The sequence below is a fragment of the Macaca fascicularis genome, chromosome 11 (assembly GCF_037993035.2).
Source record: "Macaca fascicularis isolate 582-1 chromosome 11, T2T-MFA8v1.1".
NCBI lineage: Eukaryota > Metazoa > Chordata > Mammalia > Primates > Cercopithecidae > Macaca > Macaca fascicularis.
This window is the reverse complement of record NC_088385.1, coordinates 43,346,652-43,372,262: the sequence shown is the minus strand read 5'-3', so window position 1 is coordinate 43,372,262 and position 25,611 is coordinate 43,346,652.

The following is a 25,611-nucleotide window of genomic DNA, read 5'->3' as shown; positions in this document are numbered from 1 at the left end:
GGCCCTATAACCTTCAAATTGATCCGAAATATCTGTTCTCAGATTCCACAGAAAGAAGGCTAGCAAAGAGATCCACGAAATACAGATGTAACTCTCTGAGTGGAAGTCACACATCACAGAGCAGTTTCTCAGAGAGCTTCTTTCCAGATTTCATCTGAGGATATTTCCTTTTTCACCATAGCCCTCTATGGGCTTCCAAATATCACTTTGCCAATTCCACAAGAGCTGTCTTAACGAAAGTCTTCTTGAGGGGAAAGCTGTAACTCTGTGAGATGATTTCACAGAACACAAAGAAGTTTCTCCGAAAGCTTCTTTCTCTTGTTATCGGAGGATATTTCCTTTCCCTATAGTCTTCAAAGGGATCCGAAATATCTGTTCCATGAATCCACAGATATAAGGCTAGCAAAGAGATCTACGAAACACAGATGTAACTCTGTGAGATGAATTCAGAGAACACTAAGCAGTTTCTCAGAAAGCTTCTTTCCAGATTTCATCTGAGGATATTTCCTTTTTCACCATAGACTTCAATGGGCTTCCAAATATCACTTTGCCAATTCCACAAGAACTGTCTTAGCGAAAGGCTTCTTGACGGGAAAGCTGTAACTCTGTGAGATGATTTCACAGATCACAAAGAAGTTTCTCAGAAAGCTTCTTTCTCTTTGTTATCGGAGGATATTTCCTTTGGCCCTTTACTCTTCAAAGGCATCCGAAATATCTGTTCTCAGATTCCACAGAAAGAAGGCTAGCAAAGAGATCCACGAAATACAGATGTAACTCTGTGAGTGGAAGTCACACATCACAGAGCAGTTTCTCAGAAAGCTTCTTTCCAGATTTCATCTGAGGATATTTCCTTTTTCACAATAGCCCTCTAAGGGCTTCCAAATATCACTTTGCCAATTCCACAAGAACTGTCTTAGCCAAAGGCTTCTTGAGGGGAAAGCTGTAACTCTGTGAGATGATTTCACAGAACACAAAGAAGTTTCTCAGAAAGCTTCTTTCTCTTTGTTATCGGAGGGTATTTCCTTTGGCCCTATAGTCTTCAAAGGGATCAGAAATATCTGTTCTCAGATTCCACAGAAAGAAGGCTAGCAAAGAGATCCACAAAATACAGATGAAACTCTGTGAGATGAATTAACAGAACAGTAAGCAGTTTCTCAGAAAGATTCTTTCCAGGTTTCATCTGAGGATATTTCCTTTTTTACCATAGACCTCTATGGGCTTCCAAATATCACTTTGCCCATTCCACAAGAACTGTCTTAGCGAAAGGCTTCTTGAGGGGAAAGCTGTAACTCTGTGAGATGATTTCACAGAACGCAAAGAAGTTTATCAGAAAGCTTCTTTCTCTTTGTTATCGGAGGATATTTCCTTTGGCCCTATAGTCTTCAAAGGGATCCGAAATATCTATTCTCCGATTCCACAGAAATAAGGCTAGCAAAGAGATCCACGAAATACAGATGTAACTCTGTGAGTGGAAGTCACACATGACAGAGCAGTTTCTCAGAAAGCTTCTTTCCAGATTTCATCTGAGGATATTTCCTTTTCACCATAGCCCTCTATGGGCTTCCAAATATCACTTTGCCAATTCCAAAAGAACTGTCTTAGAGAAAGGCTTCTTGAGCGGAAAGCTGTAACACTGTGAGATGATTTCAGAGAACACAAAGAAGTTTCTCAGAAAGCTTCTTTCTCTTTGTTATCGGAGGATATTTCCTTTGGCCCTATAGTCTTCAAAGGGAACCGAAATATCTGTTCTCAGATTCCACAGAAATAAGGCTAGCAATGAGATCTACGAAACACAAATGTAATTCTGTGAGATGAATTCACAGAACACTAAGCAGTTTCTCAGAAAGCTTCTTTCCAGATTTCATCTGAGGATATTTCCTTTTTCACCGTAGCCCTCTATGGGCTTCCAAATATCACCTTGCCAATTCCACAAGAACTGTCTTAGCGAAAGGCTTCTTGAGCGGAAAGCTGTAACTCTGTGAGATGATTTCACAGAACACAAAGAAGTTTCTCAGAAAGCTTCTTTCTCTTTGTTATCGGAGGATATTTCCTTTGGCCCTATAGTCTTCAAAGGGATCCGAAATATATGTTCTCAGATTCCACGGAAATAAGGCTAGCAAAGAGATCCACGAAATACAGATGTAACTCTGTGAGTGGAAGTCACACATGACAGAGCAGTTTCTCAGAAAGCTTCTTTCCAGATTTCATCTGAGGATATTTCCTTTTCACCATAGCCCTCTATGGGCTTCCAAATATCACTTTGCCAATTCCAAAAGAACTGTCTTAGCGAAAGGCTTCTTGAGCGGAAAGCTGTAACACTGTGAGATGATTTCACAGAACACAAAGAAGTTTCTCAGAAAGCTTCTTTCTCTTTGTTATCGGAGGATATTTCCTTTGGCCCTATAGTCTTCAAACGGAACCGAAATATCTGTACTCAGATTCCGCAGAAATAAGGCTAGCAAAGAGATCTACGAAACACAGATGTAACTCTGTGAGATGAATTCAGAGAACACTAAGCAGTTTCTCAGAAAGCTTCTTTCCAGATTTCATCTGAGGATATTTCCTTTTTCACCGTAGACTTCTATGGGCTTCCAAATATCACTTTGCCAATTCCACAAGAACTGTCTTAGCGAAAGGCTTCTTGACGGGAAAGCTGTAACTCTTTGAGAAGATTTCACAGAACACAAAGAAGTTTCTCAGAAAGCTTCTTTCTCTTTGTTATCGGAGGATATTTCCTTTGGCCCTATAGTCTTCAAAGGGATCCGAAATATCTGTTCTCAGATTCCACACAAATAAGGCTAGCAAAGAGATCCACGAAATACAGATGAAACTCTGTGAGATGAATTAACAGAACAGTAAGCAGTTTCTCAGAAAGCTTCTTTCCAGATTTCATCTGAGGATATTTCCTTTTTCACCATAGCCCTCTATGGGCTTCCAAATATCACTTTGCCAATTCCACAAGAACTGTCTTAGCGAAAGCCTTCTTGAGGGGAAAGCTGTAACTCTGTGAGATGATTTCACAGAACACAAAGAAGTTTCTCAGAAAGCTTCTTTCTCTTTGTTATCGGAGGATATTTCCTTTGGCCCTATAGTCTTCAAAGGGATCCGAAATATCTGTTCTCAGATTCCACAGAAATAAGGCTAGCAAAGAGATCCACGAAATACAGATGTAACTCTGTGAGTGGAAGTCACACATCACAGAGCAGTTTCTCAGAAAGCTTCTTTCCAGATTTCATCCGAGGATATTTCCTTTTTCACCACAGCCCTCTATGGGCTTCCAAATATCACTTTGCCAATTCCACAAGAGCTGTCTTAGCGAAAGTCTTCTTGAGAGGAAAGCTGTAACTCTGTGAGATGATTTCACTGAACACAAAGAAGTTTCTAAGAAAGCTTCTTTCCAGATTTCATCTGAGGATATTTCCTTTTTCACCATAGCCCTCTATGGGCTTCCAAATATCACTTTGCCAATTCCACAAGAACTGTCTTAGCGAAAGGCTTCTTGAGGGGAAAGCTGTAACTCTGTGAGATGATTTCACAGAACACAAAGAAGTTTCTCAGAAAGCTTCTTTCTCTTGTTATCGGAGGATATTTCCTTTCCCTATAGTCTTCAAAGGTATCCGAAATATCTGTTCACTGAATCCACAGATATAAGGCTAGCAAAGAGATCTACGAAACACAGATGTAACTCTGTGAGATGAATTCAGAGAACACTAAGCAGTTTCTCAGAAAGCTTCTTTCCAGATTTCATCTGAGGATATTTCCTTTTTCACCATAGCCCTCTATGGACTTCCAAATATCACTTTGCCAATTCCACAAGAACTGTCTTAGCGAAAGGCTTCTTGAGGGGAAAGCTGTAACTCTGTGAGATGATTTCACAGAACACAAAGAAGTTTCTCAGAAAGCTTCTTTCTCTTGTTATCGGAGGATATTTCCTTTCCCTATAGTCTTCAAAGCGATCCGAAATATCTGTTCGCTGAATGCACAGATATAAGGCTAGCAAAGAGATCTACGAAACACAGATGTAACTCTGTGAGATGAATTCAGAGAACACTAAGCAGTTTCTCAGAAAGCTTCTTTCCAGATTTCATCTGAGGATATTTCCTTTTTCACCGTAGACTTCTATGGGCTTCCAAATATCACTTTGCCAACTCCACAAGAACTGTCTTAGCGAAAGGCTTCTTTACGGGAAAGCTGTAGCTCTTTGAGATGATTTCACAGAACACAAAGAAGTTTCTCAGAAAGCTTCTTTCTCTTTGTTATCGGAGGATATTTCCTTTGGCCCTATAGTCTTCAAAGGGATCCGAAATATCTGTTCTCAGATTCCAGAGAAAGAAGGCTAGCGAAGAGATCCACGAAATACAGATGTAACTCTGTGAGTGGAAGTCACACATAACAGAGCAGTTTCTCAGAAAGCTTCTTTCCAGATTTCATCTGAGGATATTTCCTTTTTCACCATAGCCCTCTATGGGCTTCCAAATATCACATTGCCAATTCCACAAGAACTGTCTTAGCGAAAGGCTTCTTGAGGGGAAAGCTGTAACTCTGTGAGATGATTTCACAGAACACAAAGAAGTTTCTCAGAAAGCTTCTTTCTCTTGTTATCGGAGGATATTTCCTTTCCCTATAGTCTTCAAAGGGATCCGAAATATCTGTTCGCTGAATCCACAGATATAAGGCTAGCAAAGCGATCTACGAAACACAGATGTAACTCTGTGAGATGAATTCAGAGAACACTAAGCAGTTTCTCAGAAAGCTTCTTTCCAGATTTCATCTGAGGATATTTCCTTTTTCACCATAGACTTCTATGGGCTTACAAATATCACTTTGCCAATTACACCAGAACTGTCTTAGCGAAAGACTTCTTGAGGGGAAAGCTGTAACTCTGTGAGATGATTTCACAGAACACAGGAAGTTTATCAGAAAGCTTCTTTCTCTTTGTTATCGGAGGATATTTCCTTTGGCCCTATAGTCTTCAAAGGGATCCGAAATATATGTTCTCAGATTCCACGGAAATAAGGCTAGCAAAGAGATCCACGAAATGCAGATGTAACTCTGTGAGTGGAAGTCACACATGACAGAGCAGTTTCTCAGAAAGCTTCTTTCCGGATTTCATCTGAGGATATTTCCTTTTCACCATAGCCCTCTATGGGCTTCCAAATATCACTTTGCCAATTCCAAAAGAACTGTCTTAGCGAAAGGCTTCTTGAGCGGAAAGCTGTAACACTGTGAGATGATTTCACAGAACACAAAGAATTTTCTCAGAAAGCTTCTTTCTCTTTGTTATCGGAGGATATTTCCTTTGGCCCTATAGTATTCAAACGGAACCGAAATATCTGTTCTCAGATTCCACAGAAATAAGGCAAGCAAAGAGATTTACGAAACACAGATGTAACTCTGTGAGATAAATTCACAGAACACTAAGCAGTTTCTCAGAAAGCTTCCTTCCAGATTTCATCTGAGGATATTTACTTTTTCACCGCAGACTTCTATGGGCTTCCAAATATCACCTTGCCAATTCCACAAGAACTGTCTTAGCGAAAGGCTTCTTGACGGGAAAGCTGTAACTCTGTGAGATGATTTCACAGAACACAAAGAAGTTTCTCAGAAAGCTTCTTTCTCTTTGTTATCGGAGGATATTTCCTTTGGCCCTTTACTCTTCAAAGGCATCCGAAATATCTGTTCTCAGATTCCACTGAAATAAGGCTAGCAAAGAGATCCACGACATACAGATGTAACTCTGTGAGTGGAAGTCACACATCACAGAGCAGTTTCTCAGAAAGCTTCTTTCCAGATTTCATCTGAGGATATTTCCTTTTTCACCATAGCCCTCTATGGGCTTCCAAATATCACTTTGCCAATTCCACAAGAACTGTCTTAGCGAAAGGCTTCTTGAGGGGAAAGCTGTAACTCTGTGAGATGATTTCACAGAACACAAAGAAGTTTCTCAGAAAGCTTCTTTCTCTTTGTTATCGGAGGGTATTTCCTTTGGCCCTATAGTCTTCAAAGGGATCCGAAATATCTGTTCTCAGATTCCACAGAAATAAGGCTAGCAAAGAGATCTACGAAACACAGATGTAACTCTGTGAGATGAATTCACAGAGCACTAAGCAGTTTCTCAGAAAGCTTCTTCCCAGATTTCATCTGAGGATATTTCCTTTTTCACCATAGCCCTCTATGGGCTTCCAAATATCACTTTGCCAATTCCACAAGAACTGTCTTAGAGAAAGGCTTCTTGAGGGGAAAGATGTAACTCTGTGAGATGATTTCACAGAACACAAAGAAGTTTCTCAGAAAGCTTCTTTCTCTTTGTTATCGGAGGATATTTCCTTTGGCCCTTTAGTCTTCAAAGGGATCCGAAATATCTGTTCTCAGATTCCAGAGAAAGAAGGCTAGCGAAGAGATCCACGAAATACAGATGTAACTCTGTGAGTGGAAGTCACACATAACAGAGCAGTTTCTCAGAAAGCTTCTTTCCAGATTTCATCTGAGGATATTTCCTTTTTCACCATAGCCCTCTATGGGCTTCCAAATATCACTTTGCCAATTCCACAAGAACTGTCTTAGCGAAAGGCTTCTTGAGGGGAAAGCTGTAACTCTGTGAGATGATTTCACAGAACACAAAGAAGTTTCTCAGAAAGCTTCTTTCTCTTGTTATCGGAGGATATTTCCTTTCCCTATAGTCTTCAAAGGGATCCGAAATATCTGTTCGCTGAATCCACAGATATAAGGCTAGCAAAGCGATCTACGAAACACAGATGTAACTCTGTGAGATGAATTCAGAGAACACTAAGCAGTTTCTCAGAAAGCTTCTTTCCAGATTTCATCTGAGGATATTTCCTTTTTCACCATAGACTTCTATGGGCTTACAAATATCACTTTGCCAATTACACCAGAACTGTCTTAGCGAAAGACTTCTTGAGGGGAAAGCTGTAACTCTGTGAGATGATTTCACAGAACACAGGAAGTTTATCAGAAAGCTTCTTTCTCTTTGTTATCGGAGGATATTTCCTTTGGCCCTATAGTCTTCAAAGGGATCCGAAATATATGTTCTCAGATTCCACGGAAATAAGGCTAGCAAAGAGATCCACGAAATACAGATGTAACTCTGTGAGTGGAAGTCACACATGACAGAGCAGTTTCTCAGAAAGCTTCTTTCCGGATTTCATCTGAGGATATTTCCTTTTCACCATAGCCCTCTATGGGCTTCCAAATATCACTTTGCCAATTCCAAAAGAACTGTCTTAGCGAAAGGCTTCTTGAGCGGAAAGCTGTAACACTGTGAGATGATTTCACAGAACACAAAGAATTTTCTCAGAAAGCTTCTTTCTCTTTGTTATCGGAGGATATTTCCTTTGGCCCTATAGTATTCAAACGGAACCGAAATATCTGTTCTCAGATTCCACAGAAATAAGGCAAGCAAAGAGATTTACGAAACACAGATGTAACTCTGTGAGATAAATTCACAGAACACTAAGCAGTTTCTCAGAAAGCTTCCTTCCAGATTTCATCTGAGGATATTTCCTTTTTCACCGCAGACTTCTATGGGCTTCCAAATATCACCTTGCCAATTCCACAAGAACTGTCTTAGCGAAAGGCTTCTTGACGGGAAAGCTGTAACTCTGTGAGATGATTTCACAGAACACAAAGAAGTTTCTCAGAAAGCTTCTTTCTCTTTGTTATCGGAGGATATTTCCTTTGGCCCTTTACTCTTCAAAGGCATCCGAAATATCTGTTCTCAGATTCCACTGAAATAAGGCTAGCAAAGAGATCCACGACATACAGATGTAACTCTGTGAGTGGAAGTCACACATCACAGAGCAGTTTCTCAGAAAGCTTCTTTCCAGATTTCATCTGAGGATATTTCCTTTTTCACCATAGCCCTCTATGGGCTTCCAAATATCACTTTGCCAATTCCACAAGAACTGTCTTAGCGAAAGGCTTCTTGAGGGGAAAGCTGTAACTCTGTGAGATGATTTCACAGAACACAAAGAAGTTTCTCAGAAAGCTTCTTTCTCTTTGTTATCGGAGGGTATTTCCTTTGGCCCTATAGTCTTCAAAGGGATCCGAAATATCTGTTCTCAGATTCCACAGAAATAAGGCTAGCAAAGAGATCTACGAAACACAGATGTAACTCTGTGAGATGAATTCACAGAGCACTAAGCAGTTTCTCAGAAAGCTTCTTCCCAGATTTCATCTGAGGATATTTCCTTTTTCACCATAGCCCTCTATGGGCTTCCAAATATCACTTTGCCAATTCCACAAGAACTGTCTTAGAGAAAGGCTTCTTGACGGGAAAGATGTAACTCTGTGAGATGATTTCACAGAACACAAAGAAGTTTCTCAGAAAGCTTCTTTCTCTTTGTTATCGGAGGATATTTCCTTTGGCCCTTTAGTCTTCAAAGGGATCCGAAATATCTGTTCTCAGATTCCACACAAATAAGGCTAGCAAAGAGATCCACGAAATACAGATGAAACTCTGTGAGATGAATTAACAGAACAGTAAGCAGTTTCTCAGAAAACTTCTTTCCAGATTTCATCTGAGGATATTTCCTTTTTCACCATAGCCCTCTATGGGCTTCCAAATATCACTTTGCCAATTCCACAAGAACTGTCTTCACGAAAGGCTTCTGGAGGGAAAGCTGTAACTCTGTGAGATGATTTCACAGAACACAAAGTAGTTTCTCAGAAAGCTTCTTTCTCTTTGTTATCGGAGGATATTTCCTTTGGCCCTATATTCTTCAAAGGGATCCGAAATATCTGTTCTCAGATTCCACAGAAATAAGGCTAGCAAAGAGATCTACGAAACACAGATGTAACTCTGTGAGATGAATTCACAGAACACTAAGTAGTTTCTCAGAAAGCTTCTTTCCAGATTTCATCTGAGGATATTTCCTTTTCACCATAGCCCTCTATGGGCTTCCAAATATCACTTTGCCAATTACACCAGAACTGTCTTAGCGAAAGGCTTCTTGAGGGGAAAGCTGTAACTCTGTGAGATGATTTCACAGAACACAAAGAAGTTTCTCAGAAAGCTTCTTTCTCTTTGTTATCGGAGGATATTTCCTTTGGCCCTATAGTCTTCAAAGGGATCCGAAATATCTGTTCTCAGATTCCACAGAAAAAAGGCTAGCAAAGAGATCCACGAAATACAGATGTAACTCTGTGAGTGGAAGTCACACATCACTGAGCAGTTTCTCAGAAAGCTTCTTTCCAGATTTCATATGTGGACATTTCCTTTTTCACCATAGCCCTGTATGGGCTTCCAAATATCACTTTGCCAATTCCACAAGAACTGTCTTAGCGAAAGCCTTCTTGAGGGGAAAGCTGTAACTCTGTGAGATGATTTCACAGAACACAAAGAAGTTTCTCAGAAAGCTTCTTTCTCTTTGTTATCGGAGGATATTTCCTTTGGCCCTATAGTCTTCAAAGGGATCCGAAATATCTGTTCTCAGATTCCACAGAAATAAGGCTAGCAAAGAGATCCACGAAATACAGATGTAACTCTGTGAGTGGAAGTCACACATCACAGAGCAGTTTCTCAGAAAGCTTCTTTCCAGATTTCATCCGAGGATATTTCCTTTTTCACCACAGCCCTCTATGGGCTTCCAAATATCACTTTGCCAATTCCACAAGAGCTGTCTTAGCGAAAGTCTTCTTGAGAGGAAAGCTGTAACTCTGTGAGATGATTTCACTGAACACAAAGAAGTTTCTAAGAAAGCTTCTTTCCAGATTTCATCTGAGGATATTTCCTTTTTCACCATAGCCCTCTATGGGCTTCCAAATATCACTTTGCCAATTCCACAAGAACTGTCTTAGCGAAAGGCTTCTTGAGGGGAAAGCTGTAACTCTGTGAGATGATTTCACAGAACACAAAGAAGTTTCTCAGAAAGCTTCTTTCTCTTGTTATCGGAGGATATTTCCTTTCCCTATAGTCTTCAAAGGTATCCGAAATATCTGTTCACTGAATCCACAGATATAAGGCTAGCAAAGAGATCTACGAAACACAGATGTAACTCTGTGAGATGAATTCAGAGAACACTAAGCAGTTTCTCAGAAAGCTTCTTTCCAGATTTCATCTGAGGATATTTCCTTTTTCACCATAGCCCTCTATGGGCTTCCAAATATCACTTTGCCAATTCCACAAGAACTGTCTTAGCGAAAGGCTTCTTGAGGGGAAAGCTGTAACTCTGTGAGATGATTTCACAGAACACAAAGAAGTTTCTCAGAAAGCTTCTTTCTCTTGTTATCGGAGGATATTTCCTTTCCCTATAGTCTTCAAAGCGATCCGAAATATCTGTTCGCTGAATCCACAGATATAAGGCTAGCAAAGAGATCTACGAAACACAGATGTAACTCTGTGAGATGAATTCAGAGAACACTAAGCAGTTTCTCAGAAAGCTTCTTTCCAGATTTCATCTGAGGATATTTCCTTTTTCACCGTAGACTTCTATGGGCTTCCAAATATCACTTTGCCAACTCCACAAGAACTGTCTTAGCGAAAGGCTTCTTTACGGGAAAGCTGTAGCTCTTTGAGATGATTTCACAGAACACAAAGAAGTTTCTCAGAAAGCTTCTTTCTCTTTGTTATCGGAGGATATTTCCTTTGGCCCTATAGTCTTCAAAGGGATCCGAAATATCTGTTCTCAGATTCCAGAGAAAGAAGGCTAGCGAAGAGATCCACGAAATACAGATGTAACTCTGTGAGTGGAAGTCACACATAACAGAGCAGTTTCTCAGAAAGCTTCTTTCCAGATTTCATCTGAGGATATTTCCTTTTTCACCATAGCCCTCTATGGGCTTCCAAATATCACTTTGCCAATTCCACAAGAACTGTCTTAGCGAAAGGCTTCTTGAGGGGAAAGCTGTAACTCTGTGAGATGATTTCACAGAACACAAAGAAGTTTCTCAGAAAGCTTCTTTCTCTTGTTATCGGAGGATATTTCCTTTCCCTATAGTCTTCAAAGGGATCCGAAATATCTGTTCGCTGAATCCACAGATATAAGGCTAGCAAAGCGATCTACGAAACACAGATGTAACTCTGTGAGATGAATTCAGAGAACACTAAGCAGTTTCTCAGAAAGCTTCTTTCCAGATTTCATCTGAGGATATTTCCTTTTTCACCATAGACTTCTATGGGCTTACAAATATCACTTTGCCAATTACACCAGAACTGTCTTAGCGAAAGACTTCTTGAGGGGAAAGCTGTAACTCTGTGAGATGATTTCACAGAACACAAAGAAGTTTATCAGAAAGCTTCTTTCTCTTTGTTATCGGAGGATATTTCCTTTGGCCCTATAGTCTTCAAAGGGATCCGAAATATATGTTCTCAGATTCCACGGAAATAAGGCTAGCAAAGAGATCCACGAAATACAGATGTAACTCTGTGAGTGGAAGTCACACATGACAGAGCAGTTTCTCAGAAAGCTTCTTTCCGGATTTCATCTGAGGATATTTCCTTTTCACCATAGCCCTCTATGGGCTTCCAAATATCACTTTGCCAATTCCAAAAGAACTGTCTTAGCGAAAGGCTTCTTGAGCGGAAAGCTGTAACACTGTGAGATGATTTCACAGAACACAAAGAATTTTCTCAGAAAGCTTCTTTCTCTTTGTTATCGGAGGATATTTCCTTTGGCCCTATAGTATTCAAACGGAACCGAAATATCTGTTCTCAGATTCCACAGAAATAAGGCAAGCAAAGAGATTTACGAAACACAGATGTAACTCTGTGAGATAAATTCACAGAACACTAAGCAGTTTCTCAGAAAGCTTCCTTCCAGATTTCATCTGAGGATATTTCCTTTTTCACCGCAGACTTCTATGGGCTTCCAAATATCACCTTGCCAATTCCACAAGAACTGTCTTAGCGAAAGGCTTCTTGACGGGAAAGCTGTAACTCTGTGAGATGATTTCACAGAACACAAAGAAGTTTCTCAGAAAGCTTCTTTCTCTTTGTTATCGGAGGATATTTCCTTTGGCCCTTTACTCTTCAAAGGCATCCGAAATATCTGTTCTCAGATTCCACTGAAATAAGGCTAGCAAAGAGATCCACGACATACAGATGTAACTCTGTGAGTGGAAGTCACACATCACAGAGCAGTTTCTCAGAAAGCTTCTTTCCAGATTTCATCTGAGGATATTTCCTTTTTCACCATAGCCCTCTATGGGCTTCCAAATATCACTTTGCCAATTCCACAAGAACTGTCTTAGCGAAAGGCTTCTTGAGGGGAAAGCTGTAACTCTGTGAGATGATTTCACAGAACACAAAGAAGTTTCTCAGAAAGCTTCTTTCTCTTTGTTATCGGAGGGTATTTCCTTTGGCCCTATAGTCTTCAAAGGGATCCGAAATATCTGTTCTCAGATTCCACAGAAATAAGGCTAGCAAAGAGATCTACGAAACACAGATGTAACTCTGTGAGATGAATTCACAGAGCACTAAGCAGTTTCTCAGAAAGCTTCTTCCCAGATTTCATCTGAGGATATTTCCTTTTTCACCATAGCCCTCTATGGGCTTCCAAATATCACTTTGCCAATTCCACAAGAACTGTCTTAGAGAAAGGCTTCTTGAGGGGAAAGATGTAACTCTGTGAGATGATTTCACAGAACACAAAGAAGTTTCTCAGAAAGCTTCTTTCTCTTTGTTATCGGAGGATATTTCCTTTGGCCCTTTAGTCTTCAAAGGGATCCGAAATATCTGTTCTCAGATTCCACACAAATAAGGCTAGCAAAGAGATCCACGAAATACAGATGAAACTCTGTGAGATGAATTAACAGAACAGTAAGCAGTTTCTCAGAAAACTTCTTTCCAGATTTCATCTGAGGATATTTCCTTTTTCACCATAGCCCTCTATGGGCTTCCAAATATCACTTTGCCAATTCCACAAGAACTGTCTTCACGAAAGGCTTCTTGAGGGAAAGCTGTAACTCTGTGAGATGATTTCACAGAACACAAAGTAGTTTCTCAGAAAGCTTCTTTCTCTTTGTTATCGGAGGATATTTCCTTTGGCCCTATATTCTTCAAAGGGATCCGAAATATCTGTTCTCAGATTCCACAGAAATAAGGCTAGCAAAGAGATCTACGAAACACAGATGTAACTCTATGAGATGAATTCACAGAACACTAAGTAGTTTCTCAGAAAGCTTCTTTCCAGATTTCATCTGAGGATATTTCCTTTTTCACCATAGCCCTCTATGGGCTTCCAAATATCACTTTGCCAATTACACCAGAACTGTCTTAGCGAAAGGCTTCTTGAGGGGAAAGCTGTAACTCTGTGAGATGATTTCACAGAACACAAAGAAGTTTATCAGAAAGCTTCTTTCTCTTTGTTATCGGAGGATATTTCCTTTGGCCCTACAGTCTTCAAAGGGATCCGAAATATCTGTTCTTAGATTCCACAGAAATAAGGCTAGCAAAGAGATCCACGAAATACAGATGTAACTCTGTGAGTGGAAGTCACACATGACAGAGCAGTTTCTCAGAAAGCTTCTTTCCAGATTTCATCTGAGGATATTTCCTTTTCACCATAGCCCTCTATGGGCTTCCAAATATCACTTTGCCAATTCCAAAAGAACTGTCTTAGCGAAAGGCTTCTTGAGCGGAAAGCTGTAACACTGTGAGATGATTTCACAGATCACAAAGAAGTTTCTCAGAAAGCTTCTTTCTCTTTGTTATCGGAGGATATTTCCTTTGGCCCTATAGTCTTCAAAGGGAACCGAAATATCTGTTCTCAGATTCCACAGAAATAGGGCTAGCAAAGAGATCTACGAAACACAGATGTAACTATGTGAGATAAATTCACAGAACACTAAGCAGTTTCTCAGAACGCTTCTTTCCAGATTTCGTCTGAGGATATTTCCTTTTTCACCATAGCCCACTATGTGCTTCCAAATATCACTTTGCCAATTCCACAAGAACTGTCTTAGCGAAAGGCTTCTTGAGGGGAAGGCTGTAACTCTGTGAGATGATTTCACAGAACACAAAGAAGTTTCTCAGAAAGCTTCTTTCTCTTTGTTATCGGAGGATATTTCCTTTGGCCCTTTACTCTTCAAAGGCATCCGAAATATCTGTTCTCAGATTCCACAGAAAGAAGGCTAGCAAAGAGATCCATGAAATACAGATGTAACTCTGTGAGTGGAAGTCACACATCCCAGAGCAGTTTCTCAGAAAGCTTCTTTCCAGATTTCATCTGAGGATATTTCCTTTTTCACCATAGCCCTCTATGGGCTTCCAAATATCACTTTGCCAATTCCACAAGAACTGTCTTAGCGAAAGGCTTCTTGAGGGGAAAGCTGTAACTCTGTGAGATGATTTCACAGAACACAAAGAAGTTTCTCAGAAAGCTTCTTTCTCTTTGTTATCTGAGGGTATTTCCTTTGGCCCTATAGTCTTCAAAGTGATCCGAAATATCTGTTCTCAGATTCCACAGAAATAAGGCTAGCAAAGAGATCTACGAAACACAGATGTAACTCTGTGAGATGAATTCACAGAACACTAAGCAGTTTCTCAGAAAGCTTCTTTCCAGATTTCATCTGAGGATATTTCCTTTTTCACCGTAGACTTCTATGGGCTTCCAAATATCACCTTGCCAATTCCACAAGAACTGTCTTAGCGAAAGGCTTCTTGAGGGGAAAGCTGTAACTCTGTGAGATGATTTCACAGAACACAAAGAAGTTTCTCAGAAAGCTTCTTTCTCTTTGTTATCGGAGGATATTTCCTTTGGCCCTTTACTCTTCAAAGGCATCCGAAATATCTGTTCTCAGATTCCACTGAAATAAGGCTAGCAAAGAGATCCACGACATACAGATGTAACTCTGTGAGTGGAAGTCACACATCACAGAGCAGTTTCTCAGAAAGCTTCTTTCCAGATTTCATCTGAGGATATTTCCTTTTTCACCATAGCCCTCTATGGGCTTCCAAATATCACTTTGCCAATTCCACAAGAACTGTCTTAGCGAAAGGCTTCTTGAGGGGAAAGCTGTAACTCTGTGAGATGATTTCACAGAACACAAAGAAGTTTCTCAGAAAGCTTCTTTCTCTTTGTTATCGGAGGGTATTTCCTTTGGCCCTATAGTCTTCAAAGGGATCCGAAATATCTGTTCTCAGATTCCACAGAAATAAGGCTAGCAAAGAGATCTACGAAACACAGATGTAACTCTGTGAGATGAATTCACAGAGCACAAAGCAGTTTCTCAGAAAGCTTCTACCCAGATTTCATCTGAGGATATTTCCTTTTTCACCATAGCCCTCTATGGGCTTCCAAATATCACTTTGCCAATTCCACAAGAACTGTCTTAGAGAAAGGCTTCTTGAGGGGAAAGATGTAACTCTGTGAGATGATTTCACAGAACACAAAGAAGTTTCTCAGAAAGCTTCTTTCTCTTTGTTATCGGAGGATATTTCCTTTGGCCCTTTAGTCTTCAAAGGGATCCGAAATATCTGTTCTCAGATTCCACACAAATAAGGCTAGCAAAGAGATCCACGAAATACAGATGAAACTCTGTGAGATGAATTAACAGAACAGTAAGCAGTTTCTCAGAAAACTTCTTTCCAGATTTCATCTGAGGATATTTCCTTTTTCACCATAGCCCTCTATGGGCTTCCAAATATCACTTTGCCAATTCCACAAGAACTGTCTTCACGAAAGGCTTCTTGAGGGAAAGCTGTAACTCTGTGAGATGATTTCACAGAACACAAAGTAGTTTCTCAGAAAGCTTCTTTCTCTTTGTTATCGGAGGATATTTCCTTTGGCCCTATATTCTTCAAAGGGATCCGAAATATCTGTTCTCAGATTCCACAGAAAGAAGGCTAGCAAAGAGATCCATGAAATACAGATGTAACTCTGTGAGTGGAAGTCACACATCCCAGAGCAGTTTCTCAGAAAGCTTCTTTCCAGATTTCATCTGAGGATATTTCCTTTTTCACCATAGCCCTCTATGGGCTTCCAAATATCACTTTGCCAATTCCACAAGAACTGTCTTAGCGAAAGGCTTCTTGAGGGGAAAGCTGTAACTCTGTGAGATGATTTCACAGAACACAAAGAAGTTTCTCAGAAAGCTTCTTTCTCTTTGTTATCTGAGGGTATTTCCTTTGGCCCTATAGTCTTCAAAGTGATCCGAAATATCTGTTCTCAGATTCCACAGAAATAAGGCTAGCAAAGAGATCTACGAAACACAGATGTAACTCTGTGAGATGAATTCACAGAACACTAAGCAGTTTCTCAGAAAGCTTCTTCCCAGATTTCATCTGAGGATATTTCCTTTTTCACCATAGCCCTCTATGTGGTTCCAAATATCACTTTGCCAATTCCACAAGAACTGTCTTAGAGAAAGGCTTCTTGAGGGGAAAGATGTAACTCTGTGAGATGATTTCACAGAACACAAAGAAGTTTTTCAGAAAGCTTCTTTCTCTTTGTTATCGGAGGATATTTCCTTTGGCCCTATAGTCTTCAAAGGGATCAGAAATATCTGTTCTCAGATTCCACAGAAAAAAGGCTAGCAAAGAGATCCACGAAATACAGATGAAACTCTGTGAGATGAATTAACAGAACAGTAAGCCGTTTCTCAGAAAGCTTCTTTCCAGATTTCATATGAGGATATTTCCTTTTTCACCATAGCCCTCTATGGGCTTCCAAATATCACTTTGCCAATTCCACAAGAACTGTCTTCACGAAAGGCTTCTTGAGGGAAAGCTGTAACTCTGTGAGATGATTTCACAGAACACAAAGTAGTTTCTCAGAAAGCTTCTTTCTCTTTGTTATCGGAGGATATTTCCTTTGGCCCTATTTTCTTCAAAGGGATCCGAAATATCTGTTCTCAGATTTCACAGAAATAAGGCTAGCAAAGAGATCTACGAAACACAGATGTAACTCTATGAGATGAATTCACAGAACACTAAGTAGTTTCTCAGAAAGCTTCTTTCCAGATTTCATCTGAGGATATTTCCTTTTTCACCATAGCCCTCTATGGGCTTCCAAATATCACTTTGCCAATTACACCAGAACTGTCTTAGCGAAAGGCTTCTTGAAGGGAAAGCTGTAACTCTGTGAGATGATTTCACAGAACACAAAGAAGTTTATCAGAAAGCTTCTTTCTCTTTGTTATCGGAGGATATTTCCTTTGGCCCTACAGTCTTCAAAGGGATCCGAAATATCTGTTCTTAGATTCCACAGAAATAAGGCTAGCAAAGAGATCCACGAAATACAGATGTAACTCTGTGAGAGGAAGACACACATGACAGAGCAGTTTCTCAGAAAGCTTCTTTCCAGATTTCATCTGAGGATATTTCCTTTTCACCATAGCCCTCTATGGGCTTCCAAATATCACTTTGCCAATTCCAAAAGAACTGTCTTAGCGAAAGGCTTCTGGAGCGGAAAGCTGTAACACTGTGAGATGATTTCACAGATCACAAAGAAGTTTCTCAGAAAGCTTCTTTCTCTTTGTTATCGGAGGATATTTCCTTTGGCCCTATAGTCTTCAAAGGGAACCGAAATATCTGTTCTCAGATTCCACAGAAATAGGGCTAGCAAAGAGATCTACGAAACACAGATGTAACTATGTGAGATAAATTCACAGAACACTAAGCAGTTTCTCAGAAAGCTTCTTTCCAGATTTCGTCTGAGGATATTTCCTTTTTCACCATAGCCCACTATGTGCTTCCAAATATCACTTTGCCAATTCCACAAGAACTGTCTTAGCGAAAGGCTTCTTGAGGGGAAAGCTGTAACTCTGTGAGATGATTTCACAGAACACAAAGAAGTTTCTCAGAAAGCTTCTTTCTCTTTGTTATCGGAGGATATTTCCTTTGGCCCTTTACTCTTCAAAGGCATCCGAAATATCTGTTCTCAGATTCCACAGAAAGAAGGCTAGCAAAGAGATCCACGAAATACAGATGTAACTCACTGAGATGAATTCAGAGAACGCTAAGCACTTTCTCAGAAAGCTTCTTTCCAGATTTCATCTGAGGATATTTCCTTTTTCAACATAGCTCTCTATGGGCTTCCAATATCACTTTGCCAATTCCACAAGAACTGTCTTAGCGAAAGGCTTCTTGAGGGGAAAGCTGTAACTCTGGGAGATGATTTCACAGAACACAAAGAAGTTTCTCAGAAAGCTTCTTTCTCTTTGTTATCGGAGGATATTTCCTTTGGCCCTGTAATCTTCAAAGGGATCCGAAATATCTGTTCTCAGATTCCACAGAAATAAGGCTAGCAAAGAGATCTACGAAACACAAATGTAATTCTGTGAGATGAATTCACAGAACACTAAGCAGTTTCTCAGAAAGCTTCTTTCCAGATTTCATCTGAGGATATTTCCTTTTTCACCATAGCCCTCTATGGGCTTCCAAATATCACTTTGCCAATTCCACAAAAACTGTCTTAGCGAGAGGCTTCTTGAGGGTAAAGCTGTAACTCTGTGAGATGATTTCACAGAACAAAAAGAAGTTTCTCAGAAAGCTTCTTTCTCTTTGTTATCGGAGGATATTTCCTTTGGCCCTATAGTTTTCAAAGGGATCCGAAATATCTGTTCTCAGATTCCACAGAAAGAAGGCCAGCAAAGAGATCTAAGAAATACAGATGTAACTCTGTGAGATGAATTCACAGAATACTAAGCAGTTTCTCAGAAAGCTTCTTTCCAGATTTCATCTGAGGATATTTCCTTTTCACCATAGCCCTCTATGGGCTTCCAAATATCACTTTGCCAATTCCAAAAGAACTGTCTTAGCGAAAGGCTTCTTGAGCGGAAACCTGTAACACGGTGAGATGATTTCACAGAACACAAAGAAGTTTCTCAGAAAGCTTCTTTCTCTTTGTTATCGGAGGATATTTCCTTTCGCCCTATAGTCTTCAAAGGGATCCGAAATATCTGTTCTCAGACTCCACAGAAATAAGGCTAGCAAAGAGATCCACGAAATACAGATGTAACTCTGTGAGTGGAAATCACACATCACAGAGCAGTTTCTCAGAAAGCTTCTTTACAGATTTCATCTGAGGATATTTCCTTTTTTACCATAGCCCTCTATGGGCTTCCAAATATCACTTGGCCAATTCCACAAGAACTGTCTTAGCGAAAGGCTTTTTCAGGGGAAAGCTGTAACTCTGTGAGATGATTTCACAGAACACAAAGAAGTTTCTCAGAAATCTTCTTTCTCTTTGTTATCGGAGGATATTTCCTTTGGCCCTATAGTCTTCAAAGGGATCCGAAATATCTGTTGTCAGATTCCACAGAAAGAAGGCTAGCAAAGAGATCCACGAAATACAGATGTAACTCTGTGAAATGAATTATCAGAACAGTAGGCAGTTTCTCAGAAAGCTTCTTTCCAGATTTCATCTGAGGATATTTCCTTTTTCACCGTAGACCTCTATGGGCTTCCAAATATCAATTTTCCAATTCCACAAGAACTGTCTTAGCGAAAGGCTTCTTGAGGGGAAAGCTGTAACTCTGTGAGATGATTTCACAGAACACAAAGAAGTTTCACAGAAACCATCTTTCTCTTTGTTATCGGAAGATATTCCCTTTGGCCCTATAATCTTCATAGGGATCCGAAATATCTGTTCTCAGATTCCACAGAAATAAGGCTAGCAAAGAGATCCACGAAATACAGATGTAACTCTGTGAGTGGAAGTCACACATCACAGAGCAGTTTCTCTGAAAGCTTCTTTCCAGATTTCATCTGAGGATATTTCCTTTTCACCATAGCCCTCTATGTGCTTCCAAATATCACTTTGCCAATTCCAAAAGAACTTTCTTAGCGAAAGGCTTCTTGAGCGGAAAGCTGTAGCTCTGTGAGATGATTTACAGAACACAAAGAAGTTTCTCAGAAAGCTTCTTTCTCTTTGTTATCGGAGGATATTTCCTTTGGCCCTATAGTCTTCAAAGGGATCCGAAATATCTGTTCTCAGATTCCACAGAAATAAGGCTAGCAAAGAGATCTACGAAACACAGATGTAACTCTGTTAGTTAAATTCACAGAACACTAAGCAGTTTCTCAGAAAGCTTCTTTCCGGATTTCATCTGAGGATATTTCCTTTTTCACCATAGCCCTCTAGGGCTTCCAAATATCACTTTCCCAATTCCACAAGAACTGTCTTAGCGAAAGGCTTCTTGAGGGGAAAGCTGTAACTCTGTGAGATGATTTCACAGAACACTAAGCAGTTTCTCAGAAAGCTTCTTTCCGGATTTCATCTGAGGATATTTCCTTTTTCACCATAGCCCTCTATGGGGTTCCAAATATCACTTTGCCAATTCCACAAGAACTGTCTTAGCGAAAGGCTTCTTGAGGGGAAAGCTGTAACTCTGTGAGATGATTTCACAGAACACAAAGAAGTTTCTCAGAAAGCTTCTTTCTCTTTGCTATCGGAGGATATTTCCTTTGGCCCTATAGAATTCAAAGGGATCCGAAATATCTGTTCTCAGATTCCACAGAAATAAGGCTAGCAAAGAGATCTACGAAACACAGATGTAACTCTGTGAGATGAATTCACAGAACACTAAGCAGTTTCTCAGAAAGCTTCTTTCTAGATTTCATCTGAGGATATTTCCTTTTTCAACATAGCTCTCTATGGGCTTCCAATATCACTTTGCAATTCCACAAGAACTGTCTTAGCGAACGGCTTCTTGAGGGGAAAGCTGTAACTCTGTGAGATCATTTCACAGAACACAAAGAAGTTTCTCAGAAAGCTTCTTTCTCTTTGTTATCGGAGGATATTTCCTTTGGCCCTATAGTCTTCAAGGGGATCCGAAATATCTGTTCTCAGATTCCCCAGAAATAAGGCTAGCAAAGAGACCTACTAAACACAAATGTAATTCTGTGAGATGAATTCAGAGAACACTAAGCAGTTTCTCCGAAAGCTTCTTTACAGATTTCATCTGAGGATATTTCCTTTTTCACCATAGCCCTCTATGGGCTTCCAAATATCACTTTGCCAATTCCACAAGAACTGTCTTAGCGAAAGGCTTCTTGAGGGAAAGCTGTAACTCTGTGAGATGATTTCACAGAACATAAAGAAGTTTCTCAGAAAGCTTCTTTCTCTTTGTTATCAGAGGATATTTCCTTTGGCCCTATAGTCTTCAAAGGGATCCGAAATATATGTTGTCAGATTCCACAGAAAGAAGGCTAGCAAAGAGATCCACGAAATACAGATGTAACTCTGTGAAATGAATTAACAGAACAGTAGGCAGTTTCTCAGAAAGCTTCTTTCCAGATTTCATCTGAGGATATTTCCTTTTTCACCATAGCCCACTATGTGCTTCCAAATATCACTTTGCCAATTCCACAAGAACTGTCTTAGCGAAAGGCTTCTTGAGGGTAACGCTGTAACTCTGTGAGATGATTTCACAGAACACAAAGAAGTTTCTCAGAAAGCTTCTTTCTCTTTGTTATCGGAGGATATTTCCTTTGGCCCTAGAGTCTTCAAAGGGATCCGAAATATCTGTTCTCAGACTCCACAGAAATAAGGCTAGCAAAGAGATCCACGAAATACAGATGTAACTCTGTGAGTGGAAGTCACACATCACAGAGCAGTTTCTCAGAAAGCTTCTTTCCAGGTTTCATCTGAGGATATTTCCTTTTTCACCATAGCCCTCTATGGGCTTCCAAATATCCCTTTGCCAATTCCACAAGAACTGTCTTAGCGAAAGGCTTCTTGAGGGGAAAGCTGTAACTCTGTGAGATGATTTCACAGAACACAAAGAAGTTTCTCAGAAAGCTTCTTTCTCTTTGTTATCGGAGGATATTTCCTTTGGCCCTATAGTCTTCAAAGGGATCCGAAATATCTGTTGTCAGATTCCACAGAAAGAAGGCTAGCAAAGAGATCCACGAAATACAGATGTAACTCTGTGAAATGAATTAACAGAACAGTAGGCAGTTTCTCAGAAAGCTTCTTTCAAGATTTCATCTGAGGATATTTCCTTTTTCACCGTAGACCTCTATGGGCTTCCAAATATCAATTTTCCAATTCCACAAGAACTGTCTTAGCGAAAGGCTTCTTGAGGGGAAAGCTGTAACTCTGTGAGATGATTTCACAGAACACAAAGAAGTTTCACAGAAACCATCTTTCTCTTCGTTATCGGAGGATATTCCCTTTGGCCCTATAATCCTCATAGGGATCCGAAATATCTGTTCTCAGATTCCACAGAAATAAGGCTAGCAAAGAGATCCACGAAATACAGATGTAACTCTGTGAGTGGAAGTCACACATCACAGAGCAGTTTCTCTGAAAGCTTCTTTCCAGATTTCATCTGAGGATATTTCCTTTTCACCATAGCCCTCTATGTGCTTCCAAATATCACTTTGCCAATTCCAAAAGAACTTTCTTAGCGAAAGGCTTCTTGAGCGGAAAGCTGTAGCTCTGTGAGATGATTTACAGAACACAAAGAAGTTTCTCAGAAAGCTTCTTTCTCTTTGTTATCGGAGGATATTTCCTTTGGCCCTATAGTCTTCAAAGGGATCCGAAATATCTGTTCTCAGATTCCACAGAAATAAGGCTAGCAAAGAGATCTGCGAAACACAGATGTAACTCTGTTAGTTAAATTCACAGAACACTAAGCAGTTTCTCAGAAAGCTTCTTTCTGGATTTCATCTGAGGATATTTCCTTTTTCACCATAGCCCTCTATGGGCTTTCAAATATCACTTTGACAATTCCACAAGAACTGTCTTAGCGAAAGGCTTCTTGACGGGAAAGCTGTAACTCTGTGAGATGATTTCACAGAACACAAAAAAGTTTCTCAGAAAGCTTCTTTCTCTTTGTTATCGGAGGATATTTCCTTTGGCCCTATAGTCTTCAAAGGGATCCGAAATATCTGTTCTCAGACTCCACAGAAATATGGCTAGCAAAGAGATCCACGAAATACAGATGTAACTCTCTGAGTGGAAGTCACACATCACAGAGCAGTTTCTCAGAAAGCTTCTTTCCAGATTTCATCTGAGGATATTTCCTTTTTCACCATAGCCCTCTATGGGCTTCCAAATATCACTTTGCCAATTCCACAAGAACTGTCTTAGCGAAAGGCTTCTTGAGGGGAAAGCTGTAACACTGTTAGATGATTTCACAGAACACAAAGAAGTTTCTCAGAAAGCTTCTTTCTCTTTGTTATCGGAGGATATTTCCTTTGGCCCTATAGTCTTCAAAGGGATCCGAAATATCTGTTCTCAGATTCCACAGAAAAAAGGCTAGCAAAGAGATCTACGAAACACAGATGTAACTCTGTGAGATGAATTCGCAGAATACTAAGCAGTTTCTCTGAAAGCTTCTTTCCAGATTACATCTGAGGATATTTGCTTTTTCACCATAGCCCTCTAGGGCTTCCAAATATCACTTTGCCAATTCCACAAGAACTGTCTTAGCGAAAGGCTTCTTGAGGGGAAAGCTGTAACTCTGTGAGATGATTTCACAGAACACAAAGAAGTTTCTCAGAAAGCTTCTTTCTCTTTGTTATCGGAGTATATTTCCTTTGGCCCTATAGTCTTCAAAGGGATCCGAAATATCTGTTCTCAGATTCCACAGAAATAAGGCTAGCAGAGAGATCCACGAAATACAGAAGTAACTCTGTGAGTGGAAGTCACACATCACAGAGCAGTTTCTCAGAAAGCTTCTTTCCAGATTTCATATGAGGATATTTCCTTTTTCACCATAGCCCTCTATGGGGTTCCAAATATCACTTTGCCAATTCCACAAGAACTGTCTAAGCGAAAGGCTTCTTGAGGGGAAAGCTGTAACTCTGTGAGATGATTTCACAGAACACAAAGAAGTTTCTCAGAAAGCTTCTTTCTCTTTGCTATCGGAGGATATTTCCTTTGGCCCTATAGTCTTCAAAGGGATCCGAAATATCTGTTCTCAGATTCCACAGAAATAAGGCTAGCAAAGAGATCTACGAAACACAGATGTAACTCTGTGAGATGAATTCACAGAACACTAAGCAGTTTCTCAGAAAGCTTCTTTCCAGATTTCATCTGAGGATATTTCCTTTTTCAACATAGCTCTCTATGGGCTTCCAATATCACTTTGCAATTCCACAAGAACTGTCTTAGCGAACGGCTTCTTGAGGGGAAAGCTGTAACTCTGTGAGATCATTTCACAGAACACAAAGAAGTTTCTCAGAAAGCATCTTTCTCTTTGTTATCGGAGGATATTTCCTTTGGCCCTATAGTCTTCAAGGGGATCCGAAATATCTGTTCTCAGATTCCCCAGAAATAAGGCTAGCAAAGAGACCTACTAAACACAAATGTAATTCCGTGAGATGAATTCAGAGAACACTAAGCAGTTTCTCAGAAAGCTTCTTTACAGATTTCATCTGAGGATATTTCCTTTTTCACCATAGCCCTCTATGGGCTTCCAAATATCACTTTGCCAATTCCACAAGAACTGCCTTAGCGAAAGGCTTCTTGAGGGGAAAGCTGTAACTCTGTGAGATGATTTCACAGAACACAAAGAAGTTTCTCAGAAAGCTTCTTTCTCTTTGTTATCGGAGGATATTTCCTTTGGCCCTATAGTCTTCAAAGGGATCCGAAATATCTGTTCTCAGACTCCACAGAAATAAGGCTAGCAAAGAGATCCACGAAATACAGATGTAACTCTGTGAGTGGAAGTCACACATCACAGAGCAGTTTCTCAGAAAGCTTCTTTCCAGATTTCATCTGAGGATATTTCCTTTTTCACCATAGCCCTCTATGGGCTTCCAAATATCCCTTTGCCAATTCCACAAGAACTGTCTTAGCGAAAGGCTTCTTGAGGGGAAAGCTGTAACTCTGTGAGATGATTTCACAGAACACAAAGAAGTTTCTCAGAAAGCTTCTTTCTCTTTGTTATCGGAGGATATTTCCTTTGGCCCTATAGTCTTCAAAGGGATCCGAAATATCTGTTGTCAGATTGCACAGAAAGAAGGCTAGCAAAGAGATCCACGAAATACAGATGTAACTGTGTGAAATGAATTAACAGAACAGTAGGCAGTTTCTCAGAAAGCTTCTTTCCAGATTTCATCTGAGGATATTTCCTTTTTCACCGTAGACCTCTATGGGCTTCCAAATATCAATTTTCCAATTCCACAAGAGCTGTCTTAGCGAAAGGCTTCTTGAGGGGAAAGCTGTAACTCTGTGAGATGATTTCACAGAACACAAAGAAGTTTCACAGAAACCATCTTTCTCTTTGTTATCGGAGGATATTCCCTTTGGCCCTATAATCCTCATAGGGATCCGAAATATCTGTTCTCAGATTCCACAGAAATAAGGCTAGCAAAGAGATCCACGAAATACAGATGTAACTCTGTGAGTGGAAGTCACACATCACAGAGCAGTTTCTCTGAAAGCTTCTTTCCAGATTTCATCTGAGGATATTTCCTTTTCACCATAGCCCTCTATGTGCTTCCAAATATCACTTTGCCAATTCCAAAAGAACTTTCTTAGCGAAAGGCTTCTTGAGCGGAAAGCTGTAGCTCTGTGAGATGATTTACAGAACACAAAGAAGTTTCTCAGAAAGCTTCTTTCTCTTTGTTATCGGAGGATATTTCCTTTGGCCCTATAGTCTTCAAAGGGATCCGAAATATCTGTTCTCAGATTCCACAGAAATAAGGCTAGCAAAGAGATCTACGAAACACAGATGTAACTCTGTTAGTTAAATTCA